Source organism: Pyrgilauda ruficollis, unplaced genomic scaffold, assembly GCF_017590135.1.
Source record: "Pyrgilauda ruficollis isolate IOZ18807 unplaced genomic scaffold, ASM1759013v1 scaffold69, whole genome shotgun sequence".
NCBI classification, from domain to species: domain Eukaryota; kingdom Metazoa; phylum Chordata; class Aves; order Passeriformes; family Passeridae; genus Pyrgilauda; species Pyrgilauda ruficollis.
Genome location: NW_024528710.1, coordinates 1098203 through 1124367, shown reverse-complemented (window position 1 = coordinate 1124367; position 26165 = coordinate 1098203). Strand labels below are relative to the sequence as shown.

At 51.2% G+C, this 26165-nt stretch overlaps 1 protein-coding gene across 1 annotated transcript in view; it reads left to right on the top strand.

Moving 5' to 3' along the window:
• GALNT17 (polypeptide N-acetylgalactosaminyltransferase 17) overlaps positions 1-26165 on the top strand; it is a 225535-nt gene that overhangs the window by 97190 nt on the left and 102180 nt on the right. The gene's annotated exons all lie outside the window — the stretch shown is intronic.

Below are 26165 nucleotides of genomic sequence, written 5' to 3'. Positions count from 1 at the left end.
TTCCTGGATGAAAATAAATGCAGGCAGTCTTTGCTTTTTGCTGATAGTGCAAATGGCATCATGGTTCTGGGAATCAGGGGACACTTTTTAAAGGTTTTATGGGTGTGATTGTCCTGCTTTGCTCTGCACAGGGGGCAGTTTGGGGCAAATCCTGAGTTGCTGGAGACCATCCAAAGGAGGGACAGGGAGATGGGGAAGAGGGGTGGGGTTGTTGGGATGTCTGTGCAGGGCCGGGAGTTGGATCCTTGATCCTGTGGGTCCTTTCCAGCCCAGCATATCCTGTGATCCTACAAAACCATTATTCTTGGCCAAATCAAGTGTTACTGCTTAAAGTCTTCCTTCAAGCACCAGTCAAGCCCAGCTTCTCCCTGAAGGGCCTTGAAAACTGGGCAGGGATATTGAGCCTCTGGATTGTCCCTTCAGGAGAACAGAGTTACAGGCAAGGAGCAAATTCTCCTTCCTGGAGGGAGCCGTAGTTTATTGGTAGAAAATGTTCATGTAATCCATTTGTGAAGAAAACCACACTGGCCATACTGGAAGCATTTGCTTTTGTATTTTTAGAGCTTTGCATAAGAGAATTATTGTGATTAAAAAAGAAAAAAAAATTATGCTCCTGGTTGAAAAAATAAAAAATACTTGCACTGGCAGAACTTTAATCTGAGCCGAAGTCACAAAAACAGCCTTTATTGATGTCAGAGTTGCTTTAGAAATGGAAAGAGTAAACAGGATTTGGCCTTTAATTTGTGAAGGGTTTTGATTTTTCAGAGGCATTAAAGAGACAGAAAAGATGGGTATTGAATTATTTAACAATTGCTAGGAAAATGAAGCTTCAGAGAGCCTGTTTTCACTGCAATAATCTTATTAATGAAAACAAAACAATCTGGGGCAGCACCAATATTCAGAGCTCATAGCCTGCTGCTGAATTGTTTCCGAGTGGTCCATGAAGTGATTTTGGAAGTCAAAGCCAAGCTGAGCCTTTTCCGTGGTCTGTTCACACTTCCCAGGAGAAAGCTGCCATTGATGGATTATCCAAATATATTTTCCCTCTAAATCCAAAGCAGAGGAGAAAAATACGGAAGGAGTTGTTGGGGGAATTTGGCTCTTTGAATTTTTTTTTCATTGGCAGATGGCTTTTAAGTGATTTATTGGCCAAAAGCAATCAATTTTCATTAGAAAGCAAGTTTTAATGACTTTGGGGGTGGGGACTGAAAACAAAGAAGTGATAATCGAGCTGGGTGACACAGCAGAGCAGCCCTTCATCAAACAGACTTTAAAGAGTGTTTGAGAGCCAGAGCTGAGGGCGATGATTTCCTTTCATGTGCACTTTCATTCACTGTCCTTTGCAGGCAGTGGTGCATCAATAGGCCTAGATTGAATTAAAGGAAAAATGAATCCCTGCTCTCATCCTCAGGGGCTGCAGCAGTCGGTGCTGGGTGCCCTGGGAGCTCCCAGCTGGCTCTGCCTTGGAGGATGGCAGGTTTTATAAACTCCCACTCCCTCCCTGCCCTCAGTCCAGACCTGCTGCTTTCTCCTGGAGAGTCTGAACTAAATCCTGCTGAGCTTCCACCTTGGGATGCTCTCCTGGTGCTCCTGGAGTGTCTGCCCAGGGCTGTGACAAACCCAGCCAGCCACAGTCACCTCCCTTCATCAGAGCACGGGTTTGGAAATCTGAGGGAGAGCAGTTGGCAAGGTCCTGATGGTCCCTGAGACCCCACCTGCAGAGCTGCCCCAGCCCTGGGCCAGCACAGGCAGGACCTGGAGCTGCTGGAGGAGCCCAGAGGAGGCTCCAGGATGAGCAGAGGGATGGAGCAGCTCTGCTGGGAGGAAAGGCTGGGACAGCTGGGAATGCTCACTTGAGAGGAGAAGCTTTGGGGTGACTGAATTGTGACCTTGCAGGGCCTGAAGGAGCTCCAGGAGAGCTGGAGAGGGACTGGGGACAAGGACATGGAGTAACAGGATGAGGCAGGTGGCATTAAACTGGGAGTGGCTTCAGAGGGGATATTGGGATGGAATTCCTGGGTGTGAGGGTGGGCAGGCCCTGGCACAGGGTGCCCAGAGCAGCTGTGGCTGCCCCTGGATCCCTGGCAGTGCCCAAGGCCAGGCTGGATGGGGCTTGGAACCACCTGGGACAGTGGAAGGGGGTGGAACGAGATGATCTTTGAGGTTCCTGCCAACCCAAACCATTCTGGGACTCCATGACACCTGTGGGGGCACCCACCCTTTCACCTCCTCAGCTTCGGGGATGAGCAACTGCAAAGCTGGGATTTGCTGCTGTCTGCAGCCAGACTGGCCCTTGGTGCAGTCACTGCTGGGCTCCTGCAAAGCACAGCTTGGGCACTGGCAATCTCCACTGCTGCCAGGGAAGTTTTGGTGTTCCTATGGAAGTGAGGTCACACAGGAACCGTTTTAGTTGCTGGGTTTTGAGGCTCCAGATCCTGTCAGTGCCTGGAAATTACATACCTGGGGCTGGCTCTGGGCTGCCTGGCCACAGAAGCCCATTTGTAGGAGCATCAGCCCTGCTCATCCTGAAGGGCTGGCGAGGTGCTGGCTCATCCCTGCTCCCACCTTCCCCACCATGAACCCCTCAGCTTTGCCTCGGGGCTGTGAACCCCACCTGGAGAGGCCACGAGGTGGGGGGGAGTCCTCGTAGCTCATTAGGATTTCTGGGCTCTCAAATCAGACACCCTCTGTGCTTGCAGTGTGAGAGGACCCGGCAGAGGGAATGGCTGCCCAGGGGAGCAGGCTGGGAGCAGCTCTGGCCGAGGTGTGCTGTGACAGCTGAGGCAGCTCCAGCCCCTGTGTGGGTCCTGTGGTGCTTAATGAACACCGTGCTCACATCCCTAGTGCCTTGTAGCTGCTCTGCTGCTCGGAAAACGAGCAGGTCCTCGCTAATGAGCACTCAGGTTGGGGCTGTTCTGAGCTGGGTCTGACTCCTGCTGGATTTGCTGTGATTAATGCCTGGGCACACTCAGCTCTGCCGGGCACACGGGGCTGCTCTGAGCCTGGCACAGGGAGCACAGAAATTGGGTGTGCGTGGGGGGGCTGGGTCTGCTCTGGGCTCATCTGCCGCGGGGAGAGCAGCCCTGCAGCCCATCCCCTCCCTTCCTTAGGCCTGGTTTAAATTTGCAGCTGTGTGGGCATTACTTCTGGTCTGGCATGGCGTTAACCCAGCCCAGCCCACAGCTCTGGCTGGCAGGGTGACATCCCTGCTGGGCACCAGCCTGCTGTGTCCTCCCCCGTCCTTTCTGCACTCTTTGTGCTTTCTCTTCAGGAAGCAGTACTTTGGGAGGGGAAAAGAAAAAGACATGAAATATTTAGGTGAACATCTGTCAGCATTTTTGTGTGCTGCCGTGAGACCTCAGAGCCCTGCAGCTGCAGCAAACTGGTCTGAATGGGAGAGCCAGGCTTAGGAGGAGGGTTTGGTGCTGGGAGGAGGGGGCACAGGGTGGGCCCCACATCCAGAGCAGCCCCCACAGAGGGTCCTCACTGCCTGCAGAGAGGGAGGCTCAGGTTTGCTCTGCCAGTCCTTCCCAAAGTCACCACTGGGACTGCCTGGAGCTCTTCCCTCTGCTGAGCAGGGATTGATGCCTGCAGAGGCACTGGGCAGGGCACAGGTCCCTGCTGTCCCCAGCCCTGCCAGCACAGCTCTGTTCTCCTGGCCATTAGAGAAGTCCTCAGTCACAGCCCCCCTGATTGCCTCCCTGGGCTCCCTGGCTGACACTGCTGCTCCTGCCAGGCCCTGGGAGGAAAGAGCAGCTGACAGGTTTCCCACATTCTCCACAAATGGGATTTAATGGCCACATGACCCCATGGTTCTGGCTTCTTTTTTAGGGGAAAGTTCTGGTTTTTTCCTATTGCAATGACAGAACTTTAGGTATGGGAAGTCAGCTAAGGCAGGGTGCCAAGGAATTGTGAATTCCTCTTGGTACAAACTCCATGCAGAACTAAAAACTTGGAGAACTGCAGGCTCCAGGGAAGGTGCCCCATCAGATTTTGAAACTGTGGCAGTCCTGAGTGGGACTGCAGTTGAACCATGAAATGTGTCAAGAACATCTGCTGCCAAAACAGAGGCAGAAGCAAAGGCTGGCACTGAGAAGGGGTTTGAGGATGCAGCTTGATGCCTTTTGCTCTAAGTTTGGAGGAACTGGGGAGCTCCCTGTTGGGCTGTGTGCATGGAAGGGACAATAAGGCAGATTGGAATGGAGTAGTTGATGCAGGAAAATGGGAGCGTTAAAAACTGCTCTTCCCTGCATGTGTTGACATTTCCAAGATGAAATTGCTGATTCTTCCACTATCCCAGGGCGCTCCAAGCCCCATCCAGCCTGGCCTTGGACATGTCCATGGATCCAGGGGCAGAAACAGCTGCTCTGGGCACCCGGTGCCGGGGCCTGCCCACCCTCCCAGGGAAGGATTTATTCCCTATCTTTAACCTAAATTTTTCCTCTGGCAGTTTGTACCCATTGCCTGTGTCCTGTCCCTCCAGTGCCTGGTGCAGGGTCCCTTTCTGCCTTCCCTGTGTCCCCTCCAGACCCTGGCAGGTGCTGGGAGGTCTCCAACCACCTCCTGTTCCCCAGGCTGAACAATCCCAGCTTTCCCAGCCTGTGTCCATGGGGAGGTGCTCCAGTCCCCCCATTAACCTCATACAGCAGCTCCCCTGAGTGTCCCTGTCCTTCCCAGGGAGCTGGGATGTCTCAGTGCATTTCCTGCTCCTTCTTGGGAAAGGAAAGGGATGGGGACACTTCCTGAGAGCTGGATCAACCCCATGTTTAGGCTTATCCCTCTGCTTCAGTTGACAGCTGTGTGGGTATCATCTCTAAAGCAGAAAATAAACAGCTCCAGGAGCCGTGAGTTCTGTATTTTCTCTCTGTCTGTAGGCAGCTGCTCTTCTACGTGGGCAGTCATGGCTTTGTCACTTTTCTGAGAGGGAACAAAATGAAAAATCTGGCGTTTTTTAAGATGACAAAATCTGCTGAAGCTCTTTCCCCTTCCTCAGAGTGAATTTCAGGATCTAGGTCTGTCTAATCCAAAAGATGTTTTGGTTTTTTTGTGTTGCAAAGCTCTCTGTCCACTGGTCAACAAATGTCTGGTGTCCTCTAGAATACTTCTGCAGGAAGAAAACGTGTTTGGAAGGAGAGAGAAGCACACAAGGTGCAGTGTTAAGGATGAAATCCCCTTCTGGGATTCTGTGTTTCATTCCCACTCTGAGAGCCCTGAGCTGGTGTTTGGAGCAGCCTTGAAGAGCTCTGGCTGAAGATGCTCTAAAAATAAAGTGGGAAGGAAGGAGAGGAGAGATTCCAGTTCCTTTTGGAACAGGAATGAGGAGATGAGGGGAGCAGATGGCTGCTTTGCTGGATTGTTCCATCTCATTTGGGGTGGGGACTTGCAGTTATTTCCAGGAAAAATCACTTGGGAATCCACGGGAACAGGAATACTACAGGATTAGCAGTTTTTGTGGGCTGTGGCACCAGGCTGGTGTCCCTCACACCTTCCATCCAAAGGGGCTCTCAGTGCTGGCCAAGATTTCCAGGGATGCTTTGACACAAAGACCAAGGGGCTGTGCAGAGCTAGCAGAGCTCAGGGCTCCCAGCAGAGCCACATTTTCCATTTTAGCAGGGAAGACAGTGTAGTTTGAGTGCTTTTTCCAGGGAGCAGTGGTTCCCTTGGCCAAGCTGGCTCAAATTCCCTGTGTGCCTGCAGAAGTGGCTTTGTTTCAGTTGTGGGGGAGAATTTGCTTTTCCTGCAGTAGTTTCTTTTTCAGCTTTTTTGAAATTGGCTTTAATATAGAAATAAATCATCAGAGCATTACTAAATTAAAAATAAGCATAGAAGCAGACAGATCTGCCAAGCTAAGGTTAAACTTGGAGCAGGAGATCAGATTATGGTTTCATCAGTCTTTCCTCCCACTCTTTGCTTAATTTGGTACTTAAACGAGCCTAATAAGCATTGCAGAGCTCTGCACACCCAGCTGCTTTGGAGAGCAGTCTCCTGGTCCTCATGTTCTAATTTTGGGTCACACACATCACTGCACTGATGTGCTGGAGCTGTCCTTGTAGATGCCACAATTTATTGGGATGCAGAGGGATTACACTTGCTTGGAGCAGAGATTAGCATCAAGTTTACCTACCCTCCCTGCGAGGAAAAAGGAGCATTTCCAGCCCACTGCAGGTCTTGGGTTGCCTGTGTTTACTCTCAGACCTGACCCCAGCTCACTTTTGGAGAGTCTTGGAGCAGCAGCATCATGAGGAGGCAAAGTGACCATCACTGACAGGCAGCTGGGAACGTCCCAGGGACAGACTGGCAGAGGGATGGAGGGGCTGCTGCTGCCAGGGATGTACAAAAGTGTGCCCAGAGCAGTGGAGGGTGAGGAGGGGTGCACAGAGAGCAGCTGTGGCTGCCCCTGGATCCCTGGCAGTGCCCAAGGCCAGGCTGGATGGGCTTGGAGCAGCCTGGGACAGTGGAAGGTGTCTCTGCCATGGCAGGGGTGGCGTTGATCAGCTTTAATGTCCCTCCCAGCCCAAACCATTCTGGGATTCTGTGTTTCGTTCCCAGTCTGAGAGACTTGAGCTGATGTTTGGAGCAGCCTTGAATTTCACAAACACTTTGTCACTTTCAAAGCCTCGTTTTTAATTCCCCTTTCCTTCCATTCCCAGCACTTCAAGGAATGGGATGATATTTTCATCCTGGTTTTCCTCTTTATTTTACTGAAAGTTCAGTGTGGCAAAATCCCTGAGCATGTTCCTGCCTTGGAGAGCTAAAAGGAACCTCTGAATGGTGCTGGATGTGATCCAGGTGTTCCATCCAGGACTTTGCTGGGCCCTGGCCACTGTTTGCAATGTTCTGTACAGGTCTTTTTGCTCTTTGTTTTCCGTAATCTCCATTGGTTGTGGGATGCCATTGCTAAACAAATGAGATGATAATTAGCATAGCAACATCAGAGGAAGTTGATTTTCAATCTGTAATGGGGATGATGATAATTAAACATGCATGACCTCATTGGGTTGAATAGAAATCAATTAAAATTAAAGCTTGTTGGGAATTCTTTTTCTTCTGTGAAATTTTTCAGAGAAAGCAAGAACAACATCACAAGTCCTAATGAAAGAAAATTGGGCTGATTTGCACCCTCAGTATTAAAAAATGAAAAAATTGGGAGATTTTTCAGAGATGGAAAATTTGATGGTACCTCCCCTGCCCTGCCCCAGTGTGTAAATGCCCATTTTGATGAAGTTTTTCATTTGGAAAAATGAAGTTTGGAACATTCCAGCTGTTTCTAACACTCTTTAGAAAAACTCGGATCAAACATGTGGAAATGCTTCCCCAGTTTGTGTCCAGAGAGGCTCTGTGGTCAGCAGCGTGCATAAATTAATTTTGTAACATGTCTTAATTTCCTGTGCACTAGTGAACATTGCACTGGAGCAGCTCCTTTTAGAGGGGGATGATTTATTTTTGGAGAGGGGGAACTACAGAAGGTTAAAGTTGGAAGGCCAAGTCTGGGGCCCCAGAAAGGAGCTCACCCTCAGCCAGAGTGATGGGACCTGAGAGGCCCCTCTGCAGTGCAGGTGGGAAAGTCTTGGGTTTCATTCTTTCTTTTTGCCATTTCTTTCCAAAATGAGGTTTCAGGGGTGCCTCAGCAGTTGCAGCCAAGCTTGCCCAGGGCCCCTGGGTTTGGGTTTTGGGAGAGGTGTGAAACCTCTCAACTTGCACGTTGGTTCAGGTCAGAGCAGGGGCCTGAAGAATGGGAGACCAAAGCTTGGGTAGTCCCAGGTCCATGTTCTGCATTTTGGGATTTGCTTCCAGGCCTTTGGCTGGAGCTTCTCTAATCTGTGGGATTCATCACAGGTGGGAAGGGGTTGGAAGCAAGATCCACTCCCAGTCCCTGTGGTGAGGGTGCACAGGGATCCTCTGCATTCAGCTGCTGCTTCCCATTCCTGGTGTCCTGGGTAAACCTCCTGAACAAGTCACTCCAGGTGTTTGCTCTGGATAGTGCTGTCCTTTGGAAAGGCCATTGGGAAACGGCCTCAGGCTGGGCCAGGGGAGCCTCAGGGTGGACACCAGCAGGAATTTACCCATGGAAAGGGTGCTCAGGCCTTGGAACTGCCCAGGGAGGTTTGGAGTCCCCATCCCTGGAGAAGCCCAGGGAAGGGCTGGATGGGGCACTCAGAGCTCTGGGCTGAGGTGGGGATGGGGCACTTGGACTGGATGGTCTTAGGCAGCTTTTCCAGCCTCACAAAAGACTCTGTGATTTTCTCATCTTTCCCTCTTCCCTAGCACAAAAACCAATAAATCTTACATCCAGTCAGCGTGAAACAAATGCTGAAATCCTTCTTCTTTCTCCTCTTTGGAAAAGTTTTGTTTCTTCACCATCCATTGGTGTCACGGAGGATGTGGTGACATTTCTGTATGGTGGGAGGTGGTGGCTTAAATTCTAAGTGTTCAGTTCTAAGGCCTCTGGTTCCTGTTGGGGTTTGACACTTTTTTACACCTGTGATGGGGCCATTTCTGATTCAGTCTCAGATTGCGCCATATCTGATAAATGACATAACACAAGCTCGTGTCTGTGCAGGTAACCCTCAAACCATGGCATGAGAGGTGAGCACACAAAATATGTGACAAAATACTGCTGTGGCTTTGATTTGAATATATCCATTTAAACTTCCATGTTTTCCACATGGATTTTGTCATCTGCCACGAGCATCTTTGTGAACATGGAGAAGTGTTCCTGAGGAGAGATGCAAGATGCATCTCTGATAGCTTAAACTAGCAAATCCTGACTTTGTTTCATTTTCATCTCAACCTGTCTTTGCCTCATTTAGGTTCTGTTTCTGCAAGATGGGCCAGTCAGAACTGAGAGTGATGGGTTCATTTTCTCTGTCCTCCTAGACTTCTCTAAAAAAGCAGGAAGTTCTAGCCCCAGGCATCAGCTAAAAGGAGTTTCTGGGGCTGCAAGAGTCCCCCCAGCTGAGTGCAGATGAAAGCAGCACAAAAGGCTCGGTCCCTGATGTGAACATTCTGCTGCCAGTGGAATGCTTCCTCCTGCATCTGGCCATGGAGCTGCACAGGAGGCAGCTCCTGCCAGTGGCTTTCCAAGAGGAAGGAATGCTGCCAAGTCTCCCTCAGGCACTTCCTGCCCAGTGGTTTTTGGTTTTTATCTCACCCCATGGAGTCATTCTCTGAATGCCCTGGGTAGGGATCCAGCCCCATGGATGCAGTGGGGCTGTGTTTGTGTTCCCCCACAGGAACATGGGTCCTCTCCATAGCACCATAAAAGTCACTGGAGAGAATATCCTGAGCTGGAAGGGACTCACAAGGACCATCCAAGTCCAGCTGCACTGGACAGCCCCAAGAATCCCACCCCACATCTGAGAGTGTGTTGTCCAGACTGTGCTGCTTTCTGAGCTCCTGCACTGTTGTGTGGGGAAAAGGGTTAGTGAGGACTCAGGACAGTATTTCACTGCCTCTGCTCCTCATCAGGTGGAGCTCTTAGGGATCCTGTGGATTTATCCTGGAGCAGCTCCTCCCTCAGTCAGGGGGTTCAGTACCTGCTGCCACCCCACAGGTGTGGGCAGGGTCCCTCTGCCTGCTCACAGGGCCCAGGGGGGTTCCTGGGGGTTCAGCACAGCTCCCGCAGGTTCTTTGGGCTGACAGCAGGGAAAAACCATCCTTTGGTTATGTCCATGGATTTGCTGTTGCCATCACATGTGACCTCTTTTTGGTGGCTTCTGGGGTGGAAAAGATCAGAGCTGAGTTAACAGGAGAAGGTTTGCTGTGCCAGTGGTTAGGAGAGGTGGGGAACCACAGACTGGCTCAGGTCTTGTCTTTTGTCTTGCCAGTGATTCACAGAATGCCAGGCTGGGCCAGACTGGAAGGGAGCCCAGAGGTCCCTGGTGCCACCTCCCTGCTCAGGCAGGGCCATCCCAGAGCACAGGGCACAGCATTGTGCCCAGAGGGCTCTGCAGTATCCCCGCTGAGGGAGACTCCAGCCCCTCCCTGGGCAGCCTGTTCAGGGCTGGGCAGTGCCCAGGGCAGAAGTTCTGCCTCCTGTGCAGGGGCAGTTCCTGGGCTCCGTCCCTGCCCGTGGCTCTGGTGCCACTGCTGAGCACATTTTAACTCCTGAGCTGCTGTGGCCTCCCTGCAGGAGTTTTGCCCCACACGGTGTGCTCACCATCCCATGGCATTTTCCTGGGCAGGGGAAGTTAAACTTGTCCATTTGAGTGGGATTTATAAAACACAATGAATTTCATGAGGGCTGAGAGCTGCACTGGGGTGGAGGATCAGAAGATGAGCTGTAATGGGAGGAGCTGGTGCTGTTCATGAGGACAAATCTGGGAGAGGAATTCTCTCTTCTGCCTCTTAATTGTCCTATCAAGGCCAGATCAGACAGGCAGATGCAAGTGAGTGCTGCTGCCCAAGATGCTGCTCTAATTAGAGCAGTCCCTGAACCTCATGCAGACTTACAGTGTAGTATCAATTCAGGTTAAATTGGGAAACTGAGCAGAAAATTGCTGTCTGGTGTTTGGAGTGGTTTCTGCATCTTAACATTATCTGATATTGTATCATTATGTACTGATGCAAAATGCCAACAAGTAATGGCAGAGCCCTGCAAGTAATGACACTGGGATGGGAGAGCAGGAAATAGTGAGAGAAATTTAATTTCTTATGCCGTTTCATGAAATAAAGTCAACTCAGGTACACACTTGTTCAGATTAAATATAATGATGTGTGTCTGCAGCCCGAGCCTGCCGGGAATGCACATCCAGAGGCTGGGCAGGGAGAGGGGAGAGTTGCCATGGAAATGCAGCCAATGTCACACTGGCAGCCTTGCAAATGGCTCATGTGTCATGGCTCATTTTCCAGGAGAAGCGGGGAAAACTGGGAATTAAGGGAAAACATCTTTAAATGTTTGCAGCAAGGCAGGGCTGGGACAAGTGTTGGGAGTGCTGAGTGTTTGTGGGGACTGCACACCTGGGGCAGGCTCTGCAGCATCCCTGGGCTGCTGACCCCTTCTCCTTCCTCCTGCTGGGGCAGCACAGCTGGAACACCCTGGGCTGGCTGGGCTTCCCCTGTCTCCCCTCAGGGGACTGCACAGGGCAACAGCTTTCCCTCACGTTACTCCTTCCAGGCCTTTGGCAGACCAGTTCCTGCACTTGCCTGTTCCATTCCTGAGCTGTGCCAGATGATCCAGAGTTATTGCTTGATCTGTCCTGTAATTGGGAACTCAGCTGCTGGCTCTTGTGGGGACTAACACAGCTCTTGCTTTAAAATTGGATGAAATGCTCAAGGGTATTTTTTTTTTATTTTGTTCTGATTTTGGGGGGGAATAATGGTTTTGCCATGCAAAAATAAATGAGGCTGCTAGACAAACAGCTTGTGTTGTTAGAGCCTCTCTCCAAGTAATGATGGTGTAATTCAGGCCTCTGAAATATGAAGCAAACAATAAATAAATGATTAACCTGCCTTTAGAGTATTGAAATCTCTATGTATTTTAAGGCTGTAATTGGTAAATAGGAGCAAATGAGTGTTTGAACAGGCAATAGAGGAATGACAGGAGGATCAGGGAACCAGGATCCACCTGCCAGGTTCAGTTATCTCTGTTTCTGCTATCAGTTTCCCTGTGGCATGGCTGTCACAGCCCAGGTTCAGGTGTGTTGGAGGTGAGTTTTGAGCTGTGAACTGGGAGTTCTATAAAGAGCAGAGCCATTTCTGTGGGGAGAGGAATGAAGGAGCTGGACAGCTCTTCCCTGGAGCTGAAGCACTGGTGCTGCTGTGTGCAGAGGGGTGCTGAGGGGGAAGTTGGGCTGTTGGGTTAGGATGGGACTCAGTCTCAGCTGCACCAGGCCTCCGTGGAGCATTTTAAAGACAAACTGTGCTGAGGCTGAGCTTTGCAGAGCCAGAGGGTCCCTCCTGCTGCAGGAGGGCAGGGAGACAGAGGTGGCACAGTGGGGAAAATGCACATCCTCCCTCTTCCTCCTGCATCTTACCTTTCCCTCCCTTTTCTTCCCCTCCAAGCAACCTGTCACCTTAGCACCCTGAAGGGAGAAGTGGCTCCAATTGGAATGTAAATCTCGGGTCCCTTCAGTGTGGCAGCAAAGCTCTGGGTGTGTCAGCTGAGGAACCTGCCAGATCCCACCTGGGGGTCAGCTGGGCAGGTGTCCCACAGCTGCAGCTCCAAGGAGAGTTTATTCTCTAAACCAAGGTGATGCTCCTGAAAATTAAGTGTCATTTCTCTCTTCTTGCTGATATATTCCCTTGAACAGCAAAGAAAGACTGCAGAAGAAAATTGAGTGGGGTTCCTGCCGAATTCAAACACACTGTAGTGATAAATATGGTTCTGAATAAACCTCCTTGTAGTCACAAATCAATTAATCTTTTTTTTCCCTGTGTGCTCCATCCTAAGGATTTACTTTCTCATTGAGCTTTCCTAGCTCGTGCAGTACCTAATTCTTCACCTGGATAAATAACTGGTGGCATTTTTATTCCACAGCAAACCGGCATTATCTTTCTTGCTGTGTACAAGCAAAGGGAATTTTATTTATTTGTTTCTTTATTTTCCCCAGAGCAAACTCTGTGAGTTGGGGCTTGGAATAAAGCAGAGTTCAGGGCTTAGTGAGGAGCAGGTCTGCCATGGCTCAGGGAGTGTTTGGACAACACTGCCAGGGACAGGGGTGAATTTTTGAGGTGTCTGTGCAGGGCCAGGGGTTGGACTGGATGACCCTTGTGGGGCTTTTCCAGCCCAGGATGCTCTCATTCCATGAGGAGGCTCAGAAGAGAAGGGGACTTTCTTTGTCACAGACCCCCAGCTGGGTAATAATTAGCATTGACTCCGTGATTCACAGAAGGCTGATCAATCACTTTATTAAAATATACTTATTAAGAATCCCATTGCTTTTATAGACAGTTATGAAACAGGTGGTCCCAGTTGGTCCTTTAATCCAAATACCATCACCATGGCCAATCAAGAAATCACCCTTTGGTGAAGCAAGAAACATATGAAGAAACATGAAGAACGTGTTATGAAGAAACAAATCTTCATAACACATTCCACGTGTTCACAACAACAGGGGCAGCAAGTGAAGATAAGAATTGTTTCTCATTTTTTTCTCTGATCTTCTCACAGCCTTTCCCAGCACAATGTCTGGCAAAGTTGTGCCTGTTACTCTCTGTGGCCAGAGAGCTGCTGCCACAACTTCTCCATCAGTTTACTGGAGCCCTTTGGTTTGCCAGACCCCCTTGGCTGAGGATGCAAGGTGGATTTTTAGGGAAGGGCTGTCCCACAGTTGGCTGGGATGGAGGGCAGATCTCTTTCCTGCTCAGAGCCAGCCTGAAGCCCTGCAGGGAGTTCAGCTCAGGGCTGGGGTGAGCAGGGACAGAGCAGAAATTTTCTGCTTTGTGTGGTAGGAGCTCTTTCTTCAGCCTTCTGCTTCTCTGGGAGTGAGTTAAAAATAGAGTTTAGAGAAGACCAAGCACATGATTGAATGTGAACCTCCCATGTGCTCAGTGCCACCTGGAGCTGCAGCACATCCTCAGCCTGGGCTGCTCTGCAGGGACACAGACTCTGGAGAGAGCCCAGAGGGGTGGCTCAGTGCCAGATCCAGAGCTCTGGGCAGGGGCTGGAGCAGGCAGAGCTGACCTGGCAATCCATCAGGAATTGAACTGGAATGCGAGAACTCCTTGGTGCAAAAAGGGCAACAGAACTGGGAAGGGTCTGGAGCCCCAGGAGAGGCTGAGGGAGCTGGGAAGGGGCTCAGCCTGGAGAAAAGGAGGCTCAGGGGGCCCTTGTGGCTCTGCACAACTCCTGACAGGAGGGGACAGCCGGGGGGTCGGGCTGTGCTCCCAGGGAACAGGGACAGGAGGAGAGGGAACGGCCTCAGGCTGGGCCAGGGGAGGCTCAGGGTGGATTTTGGGGAAATTCCTTCCTGGAATTTGTTGTCCAGCCCTGGCACAGCTGCCCAGGGCAGGGGTGGAGTCCCCGACCCTGGAGGGGTTTAACAGCCCCGTTAAAGTGCCACAGCATGTGGCACTTGGGGACATGGGGCAGTGGTGGCCTGGGCAGTGGTGGAGAACAGTTGGACTCCGTGGCCTTTTACAACACAAAGAACTCCATGATTTTGTCCTGACCTTGCCTACCAGCACTACCTAGTGCCAGCAATTCCGAGTTTCAGCAGTGCAGGATGTCCCTGTTAAACTCTTCCAGCTCCCCTTCCCACACCTGCACGTTGAGATCTGTAACAGCTCTGCCTCTGCTTCCTTCAAACACAGGACAGAAAATCCCAGAAATAATCCATGGTCTTGTACTTCTGAGTAAAATTAAAGATCTCATTCCAAAGGTCTGCTGGATGAGCAGCTCATTGAGAGATGTAAATATTACTGACTGGCTTCTGCAGGATTAACTTTTCAGCTTTTTTCTGTTGTCTTTAATATGTGAGAGGTGTAAAAATGGTGTGGCCATGAGGTTCTTCCTCACTCAGGTGGTGAAGGTGAAGGTGAAGGACACTACACAGAAGGGGACAATCTTTGGGAGTGCTCTGAGATTCTGGACAGTGGTAATGGATGGTAGACAATTTCTATCCTGAATGATGAATCCCCTGCGTGGTGCCACTGGGGTTTGCCTCACAGAAATGTTTCTAAGAAGGCAGGGCACAGGAGCAGGAAGCTGGAAGTCAGCTTGCAGAGGCCCCACGAGCTTTCCTTTCATCCCTTGTAGATGTGAAATATTGACTCAAGTTCTGAAATCCTGAGAAATGGATATTTAAAATCTCTGTGGAGCTTTCCTGCTCTGAAAGATCGTCTCTCATTAGCATCCCATCAAGGATGCTCCCTGAAAAGAGGAATTTTCCCAGTGTATCAGTACAGAGGTCCATTAAATGCCCTGCTTGGTTTATGTCCTGTGCTTTCTGAAGGAGAGATTTATTTTTTTTTTTGCCTGGTTCTGTGTGGAGAGAAAAAAAGCAAAGGAGTATTAATTGCTTGCAAATGCTCTTTCAAAAGTCATGGAAAGGGTGAGCTCCTGGAAGGGGCCTTTGTGGAAGGTTTGGGGTTTCCCACCACAGGATCTGGGCTTTAACCAGGGTGAGAAAAGCCTTTTGCTGCCTGTAGATGTGGCAGGGAGCAAGGTGGGACTGGGATGAGGCAGAAAGATGCCAGGGGATGGGTGGTACCGCCTCTGTCTTGGAGAAGTGTCCTGCTACCAGGATCTCCTCTACCAGCACTGGGAGCCACAAGACTCAGATAAATTCATAGCAGTGAGGAGCTGTCTGAAAATGACAAAGTTTGCCAGCTGCAAACATAACTTACAGCCAGCAGCAAAGGTAGCAGATGGTTAATAAAGCATCCTGGCAGCTCTAGAGGTTACCAGTTTGATTTACTGGTGGCAGTGGCAGGCCTTTGTTATCAGCTTGGCCAGGGGAGGCTCCTTTTGGCCCACAAGATCCATCTCCTCATCCTCCTTTGTTTGTTTTTTGCCCAGGGAGGAAGGAGGGTGTTGAGCACTACCCCATCCCTCCTGGAGCCCTTGGTAGCACAGTGGATGTTTGGTCTCACTCTGCATCACAGGGCTCCTCACCAAGGTCCCAAAAGACTGAGCAGGGTGGGTGGAATCCACCCAGGAGCAGTGCTTGGTGCCAAGGCCTTGGGCTGGGAGTAGAGGAAGGTGTCCCCAGGTGGAGCGAGGTGTCGGAGTCACCCAAGGCCACCTCTCATGCTGGGAGGAGGGCTGCAGCCAGGCTGTGCCCTGGCAGCCAAACCCCCATCCCCCGCCTCTCTCAGCACGTTCCTTTCTGTTCCTGCCTTCTTTAGGCCCAGCTCGTGTGAGGCCTGGGCTGAGCTCTCAGGCTGGCACAGTGAGGAACAGAAAACAAATGATCCTGCTGGGAAAGGCCTGTTGTGCTACAAGACATCCCCTGGAAAACCTGCCAGGGGTGGAGGTGTCACTCACAAACCTTCCTGGCACAGCCAGAGCAGCACCTGCAGTGTCCTAAAACCTGAACCTAAAACCCCACAACCCCGAGGTGTGATGCAGGAGGGCCCAGGAACCCTGAGCCCTGCAGGAGTGACCCCAGGCACACCAGGGGACTCGGTGGCACAGCAGGACCCTGCTGGCTCTGGCAGGGCCTGACAGCAGCAGGGGGCGGCTCTGATGTGTAATCCAGGCTGGCTTTGTGACAGCCCTGTCACTCCAGAGCAGGTCCCTGGGGCTGAGTGTCACAGAAAAGCTGCAGGGAGCCTCAGGGCTTGGCAGAGCTCAGCTCTGGCTGCTGCTAAAGAGAAGCTGCAAATGTCCCAGGTGGGACATTCTCTGCAGGGACCTGTGACTGCTCCTGCAGGGCCTCCAGGGATGTTGGACTTTGGTGTTTCCCACCTTTTGCCCCTGAGGCACCAAGAGAGTCCAGGTGTGGAGAGATTTCAAGTTGTGGAAGACTATAAAGAGTTTGTGGTGATTTCATCCAGTTCAGGGGCTGATGGGACAGGCCACAAGAACAGCCTGGCTTTGGAAAGAGGGGGAACAGCAACACTGTGTCCCCAAAAAGTCTGTCTTTGGGAAGGCTCTGGAATGACTGTACTTCCCAACAGCAGGGCTGTGCTGCTGTGTGCCCAAACCAGCTCCAAAATCCTGGCACAGCCACGGCTGCCTGCTGGGGGAACATGGCTCTGGAACTTAAGAGCAGCTTTGGAAGGGGTTGGGAGGATGGAGTGAACATGGCAGGGGCCATATCTGGGATTTCTCCATGGCTCTAAGGACAGGGGGCCTGGGTGGCCTCGCTGCCACCACTGGAGCTCTGGAAGATGAACAGTACCTGAGCTGGCAGGGGCTGGAGTGTGGTGTGTCAGGGCACTGAGAGCAGGCAGGACACCTGGAAATCCAGGCTGCTGCCCAGCTCTCCCCAGGTGTTTCCTGCTGCGCTGCTGACGGGGTGATCAGCTGAGGGAATTCGTAGTGATAACAGCTCATTCATTTGGAGCTTTCCCTGCAGTGTCTGGGAAGCAAATGGGATGGATTTCAGAGCCATTTTCCTCAGAACAGAGAAAGGAGGGATCTGCCCCAAAGGGATGAGGTTCAGCATTCTGGGTGTCCAGGTCACCTTTGGAGATTGGATTTTGGTTCTGAGGACCTCTAAGCACTGCTGAGTGATCTGCTGCAGTGAAGAATTGAGGTTTTGGGATGCAATTACTCTTCCTTGTGAGCCAAAATGTCACAAACTGTAACTCACTCAGTGCCAATGAGTGAATGGAAACATTTACAAGAATGGACTTCTCCATGGACAGCTGCACCTGCCCCCAGACTGCCAGCAGAATCCCTTGGGCTCTTGCCAGGATCCCACACCACCCGGCTCAGTATTCAGCCTCTGAAATGGGAGAAGGGGACAGAAGTGAGGCACTGGGGCTGCAAATGCAGGTGACAAGGGTAAGGAGAGCTGAAGTGTCCCACAGCCGAGCTGGAATGCTGCTGGTCATGAGGGGCTGAGCACCCTCATCACCCACAAGATTCAGCTCTGGGGTCTGTCTCCAAAAACTGCTGGTGCTCAGCACCTTGCAGGATTTGTCCCTTAGTGCAGGAAAAAGGATCAGACAAACACTGGCATGTTTATCTGCTGAGTTTTCAGCAGGAAAATGGATGAGTTTGGAATTACTCACCATATGTTCCCCTTTGGGCATCAGGCTCTGCACTCTGTGCCTTGCTGCTGGGGACTGGAGTGATGGAGCAGGGGAGGATTTCAGACCTGGCTGCCACAGCCTTCCTCCTTTGCTCAGCAGCTTTCAAACACCAATATTTAATGCAGTGTCTTCCCTTCCTTCTGCTGCAACTCCCCCTGGACTTTTCCACCCACTTGTGCACTCAGCATGTTCTGCTCCCCCTCACATATGGCACGCAGAATTTTCCATATATTAAAGCCCTAACTCAGGGTTATTTGATGCTCAGGGAAGGTCAGGGAATATTTTATGCTCCAAAAAACATAGAAGTGGAATTAGAAACATGAAAATATGAGGACCAGTGGAAAAGAAGGGGATTCCACCAAGGAAATAACAAAAGGATGTGTCTGTAGCATGTCCTGCTGTGTTTGTGAGCAGGGCCTGGATGGAGTTCTTTGAGAAGCTGAGTATTTAATCAGGGTAACTTTGAAATTGGCTTTGGGAGAGGGAGGGAAGGAGGGCAGAGCCTGGCTGTGCCCATGGGGGTGTGGGGGCTGTGTGCAGCTGTGTGTCCCTGAGGCCATGCCCTCCCAGGCCCCCCTGTTCCCACAGCCTCCCCTCCTCCTGCATCTCGGGGACCTCTGCTGACCCCACTGCCCTGGGCTGGGCCTTCCCTCCCATCCCTGTCCCCCTGGAGGGTGATGCTGCTCCTGGAGAAACCCCCTGGGTGTTAACCAGACTGGGATGGGCAGCCAGAGCGTGCTGTGGGGTCTGGGGGGTGTTCAGGGACTGAGAGCAGGGCAGGGTGAGGCCACCCCCGCTGCAGGGAGCTGCTGCCTGGGGATAGCCCAGCTCTGACCCGGGGGTGAGCCCAGCCCTGTCCTGAGGATGAGCCCAGCCCTATCCCGAGGATGAGCCCAGCTCTCACCTGGGGATGAGCCCAGCCCTATCCCGAGGATAACCCCAGCTCTGACCCGGGGGATGAGCCCAGCCCTGTCCCGAGGATGAGCCCAGCTCTGTCCCGAGGATGAGCCCAGCCCTGTCCCGAGGATGAGCCCAGCTCTGTCCCGAGGATGAGCCCAGCTCTGACACGGGGATGAGCCCAGCTCTGACCCGGGGATGAGCCCAGCCCTGTCCCCCACAGGCCCCTGGGCCCAGCCCTGCTCTGTCAGCCCATGCTCCCTGCAGAGCTCTGTCAGCCAGGGCAAAGGGAAGCTCTGCAGGGTTCATCTCAGTCCCAGTGAGCACTGCCCTGAACCAGAGAGCTCCACAGGACCCCAGATCTGAGATCTGCTCACTCCTGTCACTGTCACCCCTGCTTCTGAGGCTCCCCAGAGCAGCCAGGGCAGCCACACGGCCTCGGTCCCTGTGTGCCCCTGCCCTGTGTGTGCCCCTGCCCTGTGTGTCCCCTGCCCTGTGTGTGCCCCTGCCCTGTGTGTGCCCTGCCCTGTGTGCCCCTGCCCTGTGTGTGCCCCTGCCCTGTGTGTGTCCCCTGCCCTGTGTGTGCCCTGCCCTGTGTGTGCCCTGCCCTGTGTGTGCCCCTGCCCTGTGTGTGCCCTGCCCTGTGTGGCCCCTGCCCTGTGTGTCCCCTGCCCTGTGTGTCTCCTCCCCTGTGTATGCCCCCTGTGTATGCCCCCTGTGTGTCCCCTGCCCTGTGTGTGCCCAGCCCTGTGCCAGGCAGCTCTGGCAGCCCACAGGGAGGCAGGGGATGTGTGGGCACACACAGCACAGGGCTCTGTGCATTCCTTGGAAGGCTGATGGGATTTTCAGGTTCAATGTCTGGAGTGACATTGTGCCCAAACCAGCTCCAAAATCCTGGCACAGCCTCGGCTGCCTGCTGGGGGAACACAGCTCTGGGGTTTAAGAGCAGCTTTGGAAGGGTTTGGGAGGATGGAGTGAATGTGGCAGGGGCCATATCTTGGATTTCTCCATGGCCCTAAGGACAGGGGGCCTGGGTGGCCTCGCTGCCACCACTGGAGCTCTGGAAGATGAACAGTACCTGAGCTGGCAGGGGCTGGAGTGTGGTGTCAGTCAGCTTTACTTGATCCTGTTGAGTGATGTTTTGTGTTACTGCTGGGCAGGAATCTGCTTTGGCTCAGTGTGATCCTGTGGGGACAGGGAGCAGGGAGATGGTTTCTGAAGGTGTAGGGAATTTATTTGGTCCAGCCTGCCTGGGATGGGACTTGCAGTGCAGGTGAATGATTATTAAAATTTTGCCTCTTTACTCTCGAGGTCTTGAATTTGTATCACTTTGAAGCAGCAGAGGGGAGCCGGTGCTGCTGTGCTGCTGCACAGGAAATGGTGTCAGAGGAAAGCAGAGCTGAGGTGTGATGAGGATGGCAGCACCCCTGGCATTAATGTCATCTCTGGAGCTGAATTCCACTGAATGTGGAGTGGTTTGGGTGGAAGGGACCTTAAGCCCATCTTGTTCCATGGGCAGTGACACCTTCCACTGTCCCAGGCTCTGTCCAGCCTGGCCTTGGGCACTGCCAGGGATCCAGGGGCAGCCACAGCTGCTCTGGGCACCCTGTGCCAGGGCCTGCCCATCCTCACAGGGAAGGATTCCTTCCCAATACCCAAATTTCCTTGTGCTGATCCCCAGTTCCTGGGTTCTGATCAGTTCAGTCCCAGTGGAGCAGCACAGGGCTCTCGTGGGGCTGGCAATGTCAGAAGGCACAACTTGGCTGCTGGGTTTTCCCTGAAGTGTTGAATTTCAGTCACAACAAAAGCAAGGTCCTTTCCAAGAAAACAGTTCTGGAAAATACACTGGATCTGTCTCTCAGCTGTGATGTTGAATGTTTTGACTGTCAGGGCATGCAGGGCACTACATGAAACATTTAATATGGAAATAAATCAGGAAATTAGTTACTTAAATTATGAAGTTTTAGAAGAATAGCCTGTGTCCTGTGGCAGTGCTTCCCCAGCACTCCTTATATTTCCTGCTATCTTTCAATGTTTTCTTCATTGCTTGGGAATACAGAACTGAGACAGTGGATTTTGCTGGCAGTTCTCACATTCCATGAAGAATTTCAAGGATTTTAAATCCCTTTCCTGAGCCTGGGAGATGCAGTGCAGATGTGGAACAGCAAACTAAGGGAGTGCACTCTGCTTCTGCAGGGGGTTATTGTTCACAAGAGCAATTCTCACTGTCTCAAACCTGTATAAATTTTATTAATAGAGGTATTAGAAATTGTATTGCCTTTCTTATCCTCTTTGGTTGATGGAAACAACTCTTACACACCAGTTTAATTTTTCTGAAGTACGGCACTAAAGTGCTTTCCATGTTTGTACAAATGAAAATAACCTTTTAAAAATTAAATTGAAGCTGTCTGCTTGTTTTGTGAGGCTGATCCCTCTGTGTTGATCATGCCCATAATGAATTGTTCTCTGCATTGGGGTTAAAAATAACCCAGCCCCAAAGGCTGTGCCCTCCAACCCCTCTTTCTTCTTAATTTGTGCTGAGCCGTGAACATGAGAGAGCCCCAGGCAGGTACCTGGGTGTGGGTGACCTTGGGGACAGGACTGCCTGCCCTGCCCAAGTGCATTTTAGCTTCCCTGCATTGCTGTGGGCAGAACTGCTGCTGGCAGCTCCTGAAAGGGCAATTTTGGAGCCTGCATCACTTTCTAAGGCAGCTGTTCAGTGATTTTTGTCAGGGATTGTGGTTTCCATCCTTATGTGGTGGGAAGGACCATGTCTTTGTGAAGCTGAATGGAAATCAGGCATTGATGTCACCTGAAACGAAAATGTCAGTTTGGGAATTTTTGTGGGGGGTTAATCTAATCAAAGTTTTCAAAACAGAAGTTAAGAGAAAGAAATTAAGAGAAAATTATTAAGAGAAGATAGTTAAGAAGGGTGCTGGAGAAACAGGCAAGGGGTTGTGGTGGTTTTGCAGTGGGTAAAATAAAACCAAACTGGTTGCTAAAGAGCTGATGAGGGGTTTGTGATGTCTCTGTGTCCTGACTCTCACAGATGGCACCAGCACAGGCCTGTGTGTCCCTGTCCCCTCTCTGTGCTTGGACTCTCTGTGGGGTTTGTCCCTCATGACAGAGAGGGTTGTCATGGCTTTTTGTCCCACAGCATCACCCTCTTTCAGCTCTAAACCATTGGCCAACCTCTCAGAGCAGTCTTTACCTGTTTACATTGTCTACATGAGGGGCTGATATCCTCATGGAACCCTGTGGAAAATCCCAAAGCAGCTGTGCCAAATATTTGGAACAGGAGGTTGTTGGGGACCTCCCAGCAGCTCCCAGGCTCTGGAGGGGGCACAGGGAAGGCAGAGAGGGACCCTGCACCAGGAACTGGAGGGACAGGACAAGGGGAATGGGGTCAAACTGCCAGAGGGAATTTAGGTCAGATACAGGGAAGGGATTGTCCCCTGTGGGGGAGGCAAGGCCCTGGCACTGAGGAGCTGTGGCTGCCCCTGGATCCCTGTTGGACCAAAACAGCTGAACCAGACTGCAAAACCCTTTCTCCTGTTGAGCCCGGATTTTCCATTAATTGGAGAGGGACGAGTCAGGTTTAGGGTGGGTGACTGATGGTGGTGAGGGCAGAGCTGCCTGGCCTGTCCCTTCCCCCTTGGGAGCAGAGCTCCCAGCCCAGCAGTGGGACAAGCCCCGAGCCTCCTTAGGCCTGGATGCATTTCAGTCTGTGAAATTCTTTTCTTTTCTGGAAAAGCTTCTGCTCAGAGAGGTCAGAGACTTCCACTTTGGCTCGACCCTGTGGCTGCTCCACAAGCTGGAAACCAGCTGGAGCCAGCAGCCATCCCTAAAGTGTCCTGCTGGATGCAGGAGGAGGGGCAGGGGGCAAGGGCCAAGTGCTGCCCACGCTGGAAAACAGGGAAATCATAAAACCAAACAGGGAAATCATAAAACCAAACAAGGTTTTAAGATCAAGAGGAATTCTCTGCAAGAATAATTGGGATGCTAAATTCATGCAGCTCTCACTACAGAGCTACACAAACATTTTCCCATTAAGGAATTACTCACTCTTGCAGGTTTTTCCAGAGCAGTGGGATGAAAATTTGCTGCTCTGGAGTCCAACTCTGGTGGATTTGGGGGCAGCCAGGCAGTGAAGGGTCATTGCCTCTCCTCCTGTATGCTGGGATCCATCCTGGGAGAGGTTGTGTTGTTTTTCCAGTCAAAATGTTCCAAATGAAATGCAAAGGATAGGTTGGAACAAGTGGTGAGCAGGAAAAGAGTCTCATTATAACATGCAGGGCACGGAGCCTGGGATGGGAAGAGGAAGCACACAAGGCTGTTAGCCAGGGCACCAGCCTCTTTCTCTTCAGTTTAGTTTCAGCTTCCCTTAAAATTCCTGCTGTTTATCCACTTTGCCCACACGGGAGCCAGAAGCTTTCCTGCTCGTTTCTGTCAAATTAAATTAATGGGGAGAAAAAACAACCACACAGATGCTCCAAATCCCAGGCTGGAACTGCAGAGTTTTGGCTCTTGCATCTGACTCTCAGTGTGGTTCAAAAGCAACTCTGGAGGCACTTGGGGCACTCAGAAAAGGCAAAAGAACAAAAATTTTCATGTTTAAAAGGAGAGCTGAATTTTTCAGGCAGCTCTGAAAGGTGAGCTGTGGAATCTGGGAGCTGGGGGTGTGTGCAGGTGTGATGGGCTGGTTTCCTGTGGCAGTGCACAGGGGTTTTCCAATGCCTGCATTTGCCAGATGAGCTTTTCTGCTAAAATAATTTTATAAATAAGAACTGGGAATCTTCTGGGAGTGTGAGGGAGGTGGCTCCCCCATCTGCAGCTCCCAGCGAAGCACCTGGGAGGGGCAGGGGTGGAAACCCAGCAGGTTGCCCAGAACTCTGTGCATGTGTTTTGGAGATTGGACCTTTTTGGGGCAGTTTGATGTTTCTAACATCACTCAAAGTCATCTCCTTCTTTGCAGCCAGCACAGGACCTGGAGAGCAGCCCCAGACCCAGTGGCCCCAGTCACAAGGGAATGGGGTGAGCTGGTGCAGACACCCAAGGGCAGAAGCTGTGGATGCAGATCCAGTTTTGGGCAGGGAGTGAGGAAGGCAGAGGGTGCAGCAGGCAGGGCAGGGCACCAGCCAACTGCTTTGACTTCTGCTCATTGCACTGCCAAGGACCACGAGCTGAGGGGAGATGAATTTGTGGCTTTGACCATGTCAAAGAACACAGATTGCCCTTCTGTAAATGGCTTTGATTTGGCTTTTTATGGGCAGCTTAGACCTTCTCCTGCCACTTCTCCAATGGCCTTCCCTTCCCTTCCCCTTCCAGGTGCTGCATCAGTGGTGCCCTGGCTATGGATTTCCTTTGCCTCCTAAAAGCTGCTGGAGGGTAGGAGGAATTCCCAAACCTCCAGGTAGAAGGCAGCAGTTTTGTTAATCAGTGTTAATTAGAATGAGATGGTTTGGCCTCAGTGGAAGCAGCTCTGGAGCAGGAGAAGAGTGGAATGTATAAATTCGGGGATGTGAAGCTGTGGGAGCTCAATGCCAAGGATGTGTTCAGGGTTTTGCTGAGTTGGAGTTAAAGACAAGGAGTAAGCACTGATACTATGGAAAATATGTATTTTGGGATTCTTTCACATCTTCTAATTGCAAACATTGCATTAGGTGCTGTTTGTGGGATTAGGACCAAATTTGGCCAAACTGTTTCTAAATGCTGAGGGACAGAGAGCTCCAGGATCCCAGCACTGGATGAGTTTTGAGGTCCTTCCACCCCAAACCTGTCTGGGACTCTGTGATGGTTCAGGGTTATTGATGAGAGCGAAGTTTTGGGTTGGTTTTTCCCCAGTCTGGGAGATTCTGCCCCAGGATAGGTTATTTCAGTGCCTTTGCTGCCCTTAAGTGCTGCCCAGCTGCAGGCAGGGAGCAACAATTTCTGGGAATGTGAATTTGGGCAGTGTTTTGTAGAACAGAACTTGTGGATTTTTTAAAACTGCCAGGCAAGAATCTCTAAAACACATTACAAGCCCTCAATTTGGGGTTTAATGGTTCTCTTAATTCCCAGTGAATTCCTCAGTGAGAGCCTGCCAGCCACTATTTGGTCTCACCTGTGAAAATGTCAGTGTCACCTTTCTGAGCAGTGGGACTGGGATGAGGAGGTTTTGCAGCTCAGCTGCAGCACTGAAGTGCTCAGATGTGTTTCAGGTGGGGATTGGGAACCTTTCCATGGCAGCCCTTCTCCCATGGAGGTTATGTACTCTCTCATCCCACAGCTCAGGGGAGGTTTGGGGCTGTCTTCAATCCCCCCCTTAACATTTCCACCTCCTGCCCCTGCATCTGGTACCCAGATGTTGCAGCTTGTCCTCACTCTTCCCTGCTCTGCCTCAGGCTGTTAAATCAGCACCTTTTCTCTGACTGAAATTCCTGATTAAAGCTGAAGTGGAGTGAAAGTGCTCCTGGCTCTTTTGGCACGTGGTGCTCTGTAGGAAAAGGGCACAGAGGGCAGAGTTGTTCCTCTCCTCCCTGGGGTAAAGCCAGCAGCAGCTCCTGGCACAGGACTGGAGTTTTTCTCTTTCCTTCCCACTGCTGATTTTCCACAAGCAGGAAGTCTCTGCAGAGACACGGCATAAATGCACTGTAGGTTTGTCCGAGAATCAGAGGGCAGCTGGGTTGGAATTCTTGGAGCATGTCCTGAGGGAATGAACTCAGAGCAGCTCCTGGTGTTGTTCTCCAGCCTTGGGATGTGCAGATGATCCCTTGGCAAAGGTTCCCTGCTAAGCCAACCTCTTTTTAGGGCTTCAGACACTGACATCCCCTCCCTCCAGTGTTTCCCAGCCTGCAGATTCCATCAGTCTGGATTTGTTAAAGGCTGCATCCTGCTGGAGCTGTGCCAGGGCAAACTGCAGATCCTTTCCCCCTGGAATGTGACACTGCTCAGCTTCGAGGCAAAACACAAGGAAGGCTCAGCCCCAGGCCACAGAACTCCTGGAGTGTGGGACAGTGTGGGCTCCTCCTGAGCCAAATGGGAATGGTGGAGCCCTTGGCATTCCCTGGGCCAGGTGCTACTTTGCCTGAGGAGTTGGCAACAGCTCCCTCTGCTCCCAGCTGCATTTTTATCCTTCAGGATACAAACTCACCCTGCAGAGCTGGGTGCAGGCAGGTCCCTCCTGAGCCAAATGGGAATGGTGGAGTGTCAGTGTCATGGTTTTACATGAGAGACATTTAGGGAAGTGATGGAAAGCTCCTAGCCACTGTGACATGCCTCTGTGAAAAACACGTGTTAAAGATGAAAGTAGAAAATAAGAGAGACTTCACAACAATTACAGATGTCCCCAAGCAGCTACTATTTGTGACAAAATTGAGAACCATGAAAAAGCTTTTTTTTTGCCTTGTAAAAAAGTCTCCATAACATTAACAAGAAAGACTTCTCTCCCTAAGTAAGCTGAAAAAAACCCTATTCTACAACTAGTAAACTAACTAAAATTTTAAGTTTTGTTTCTTTACATTGTCAGCAAGGGAAAAAAGTAGTCAAGGAAAGAGAAGTGTTCTGAAAGTTTTATTCTAATTCTTACTACTCTTTCTTTTAGTTATTGTTAATAAATCATCTTTGTACCCTTTTAAAATTTT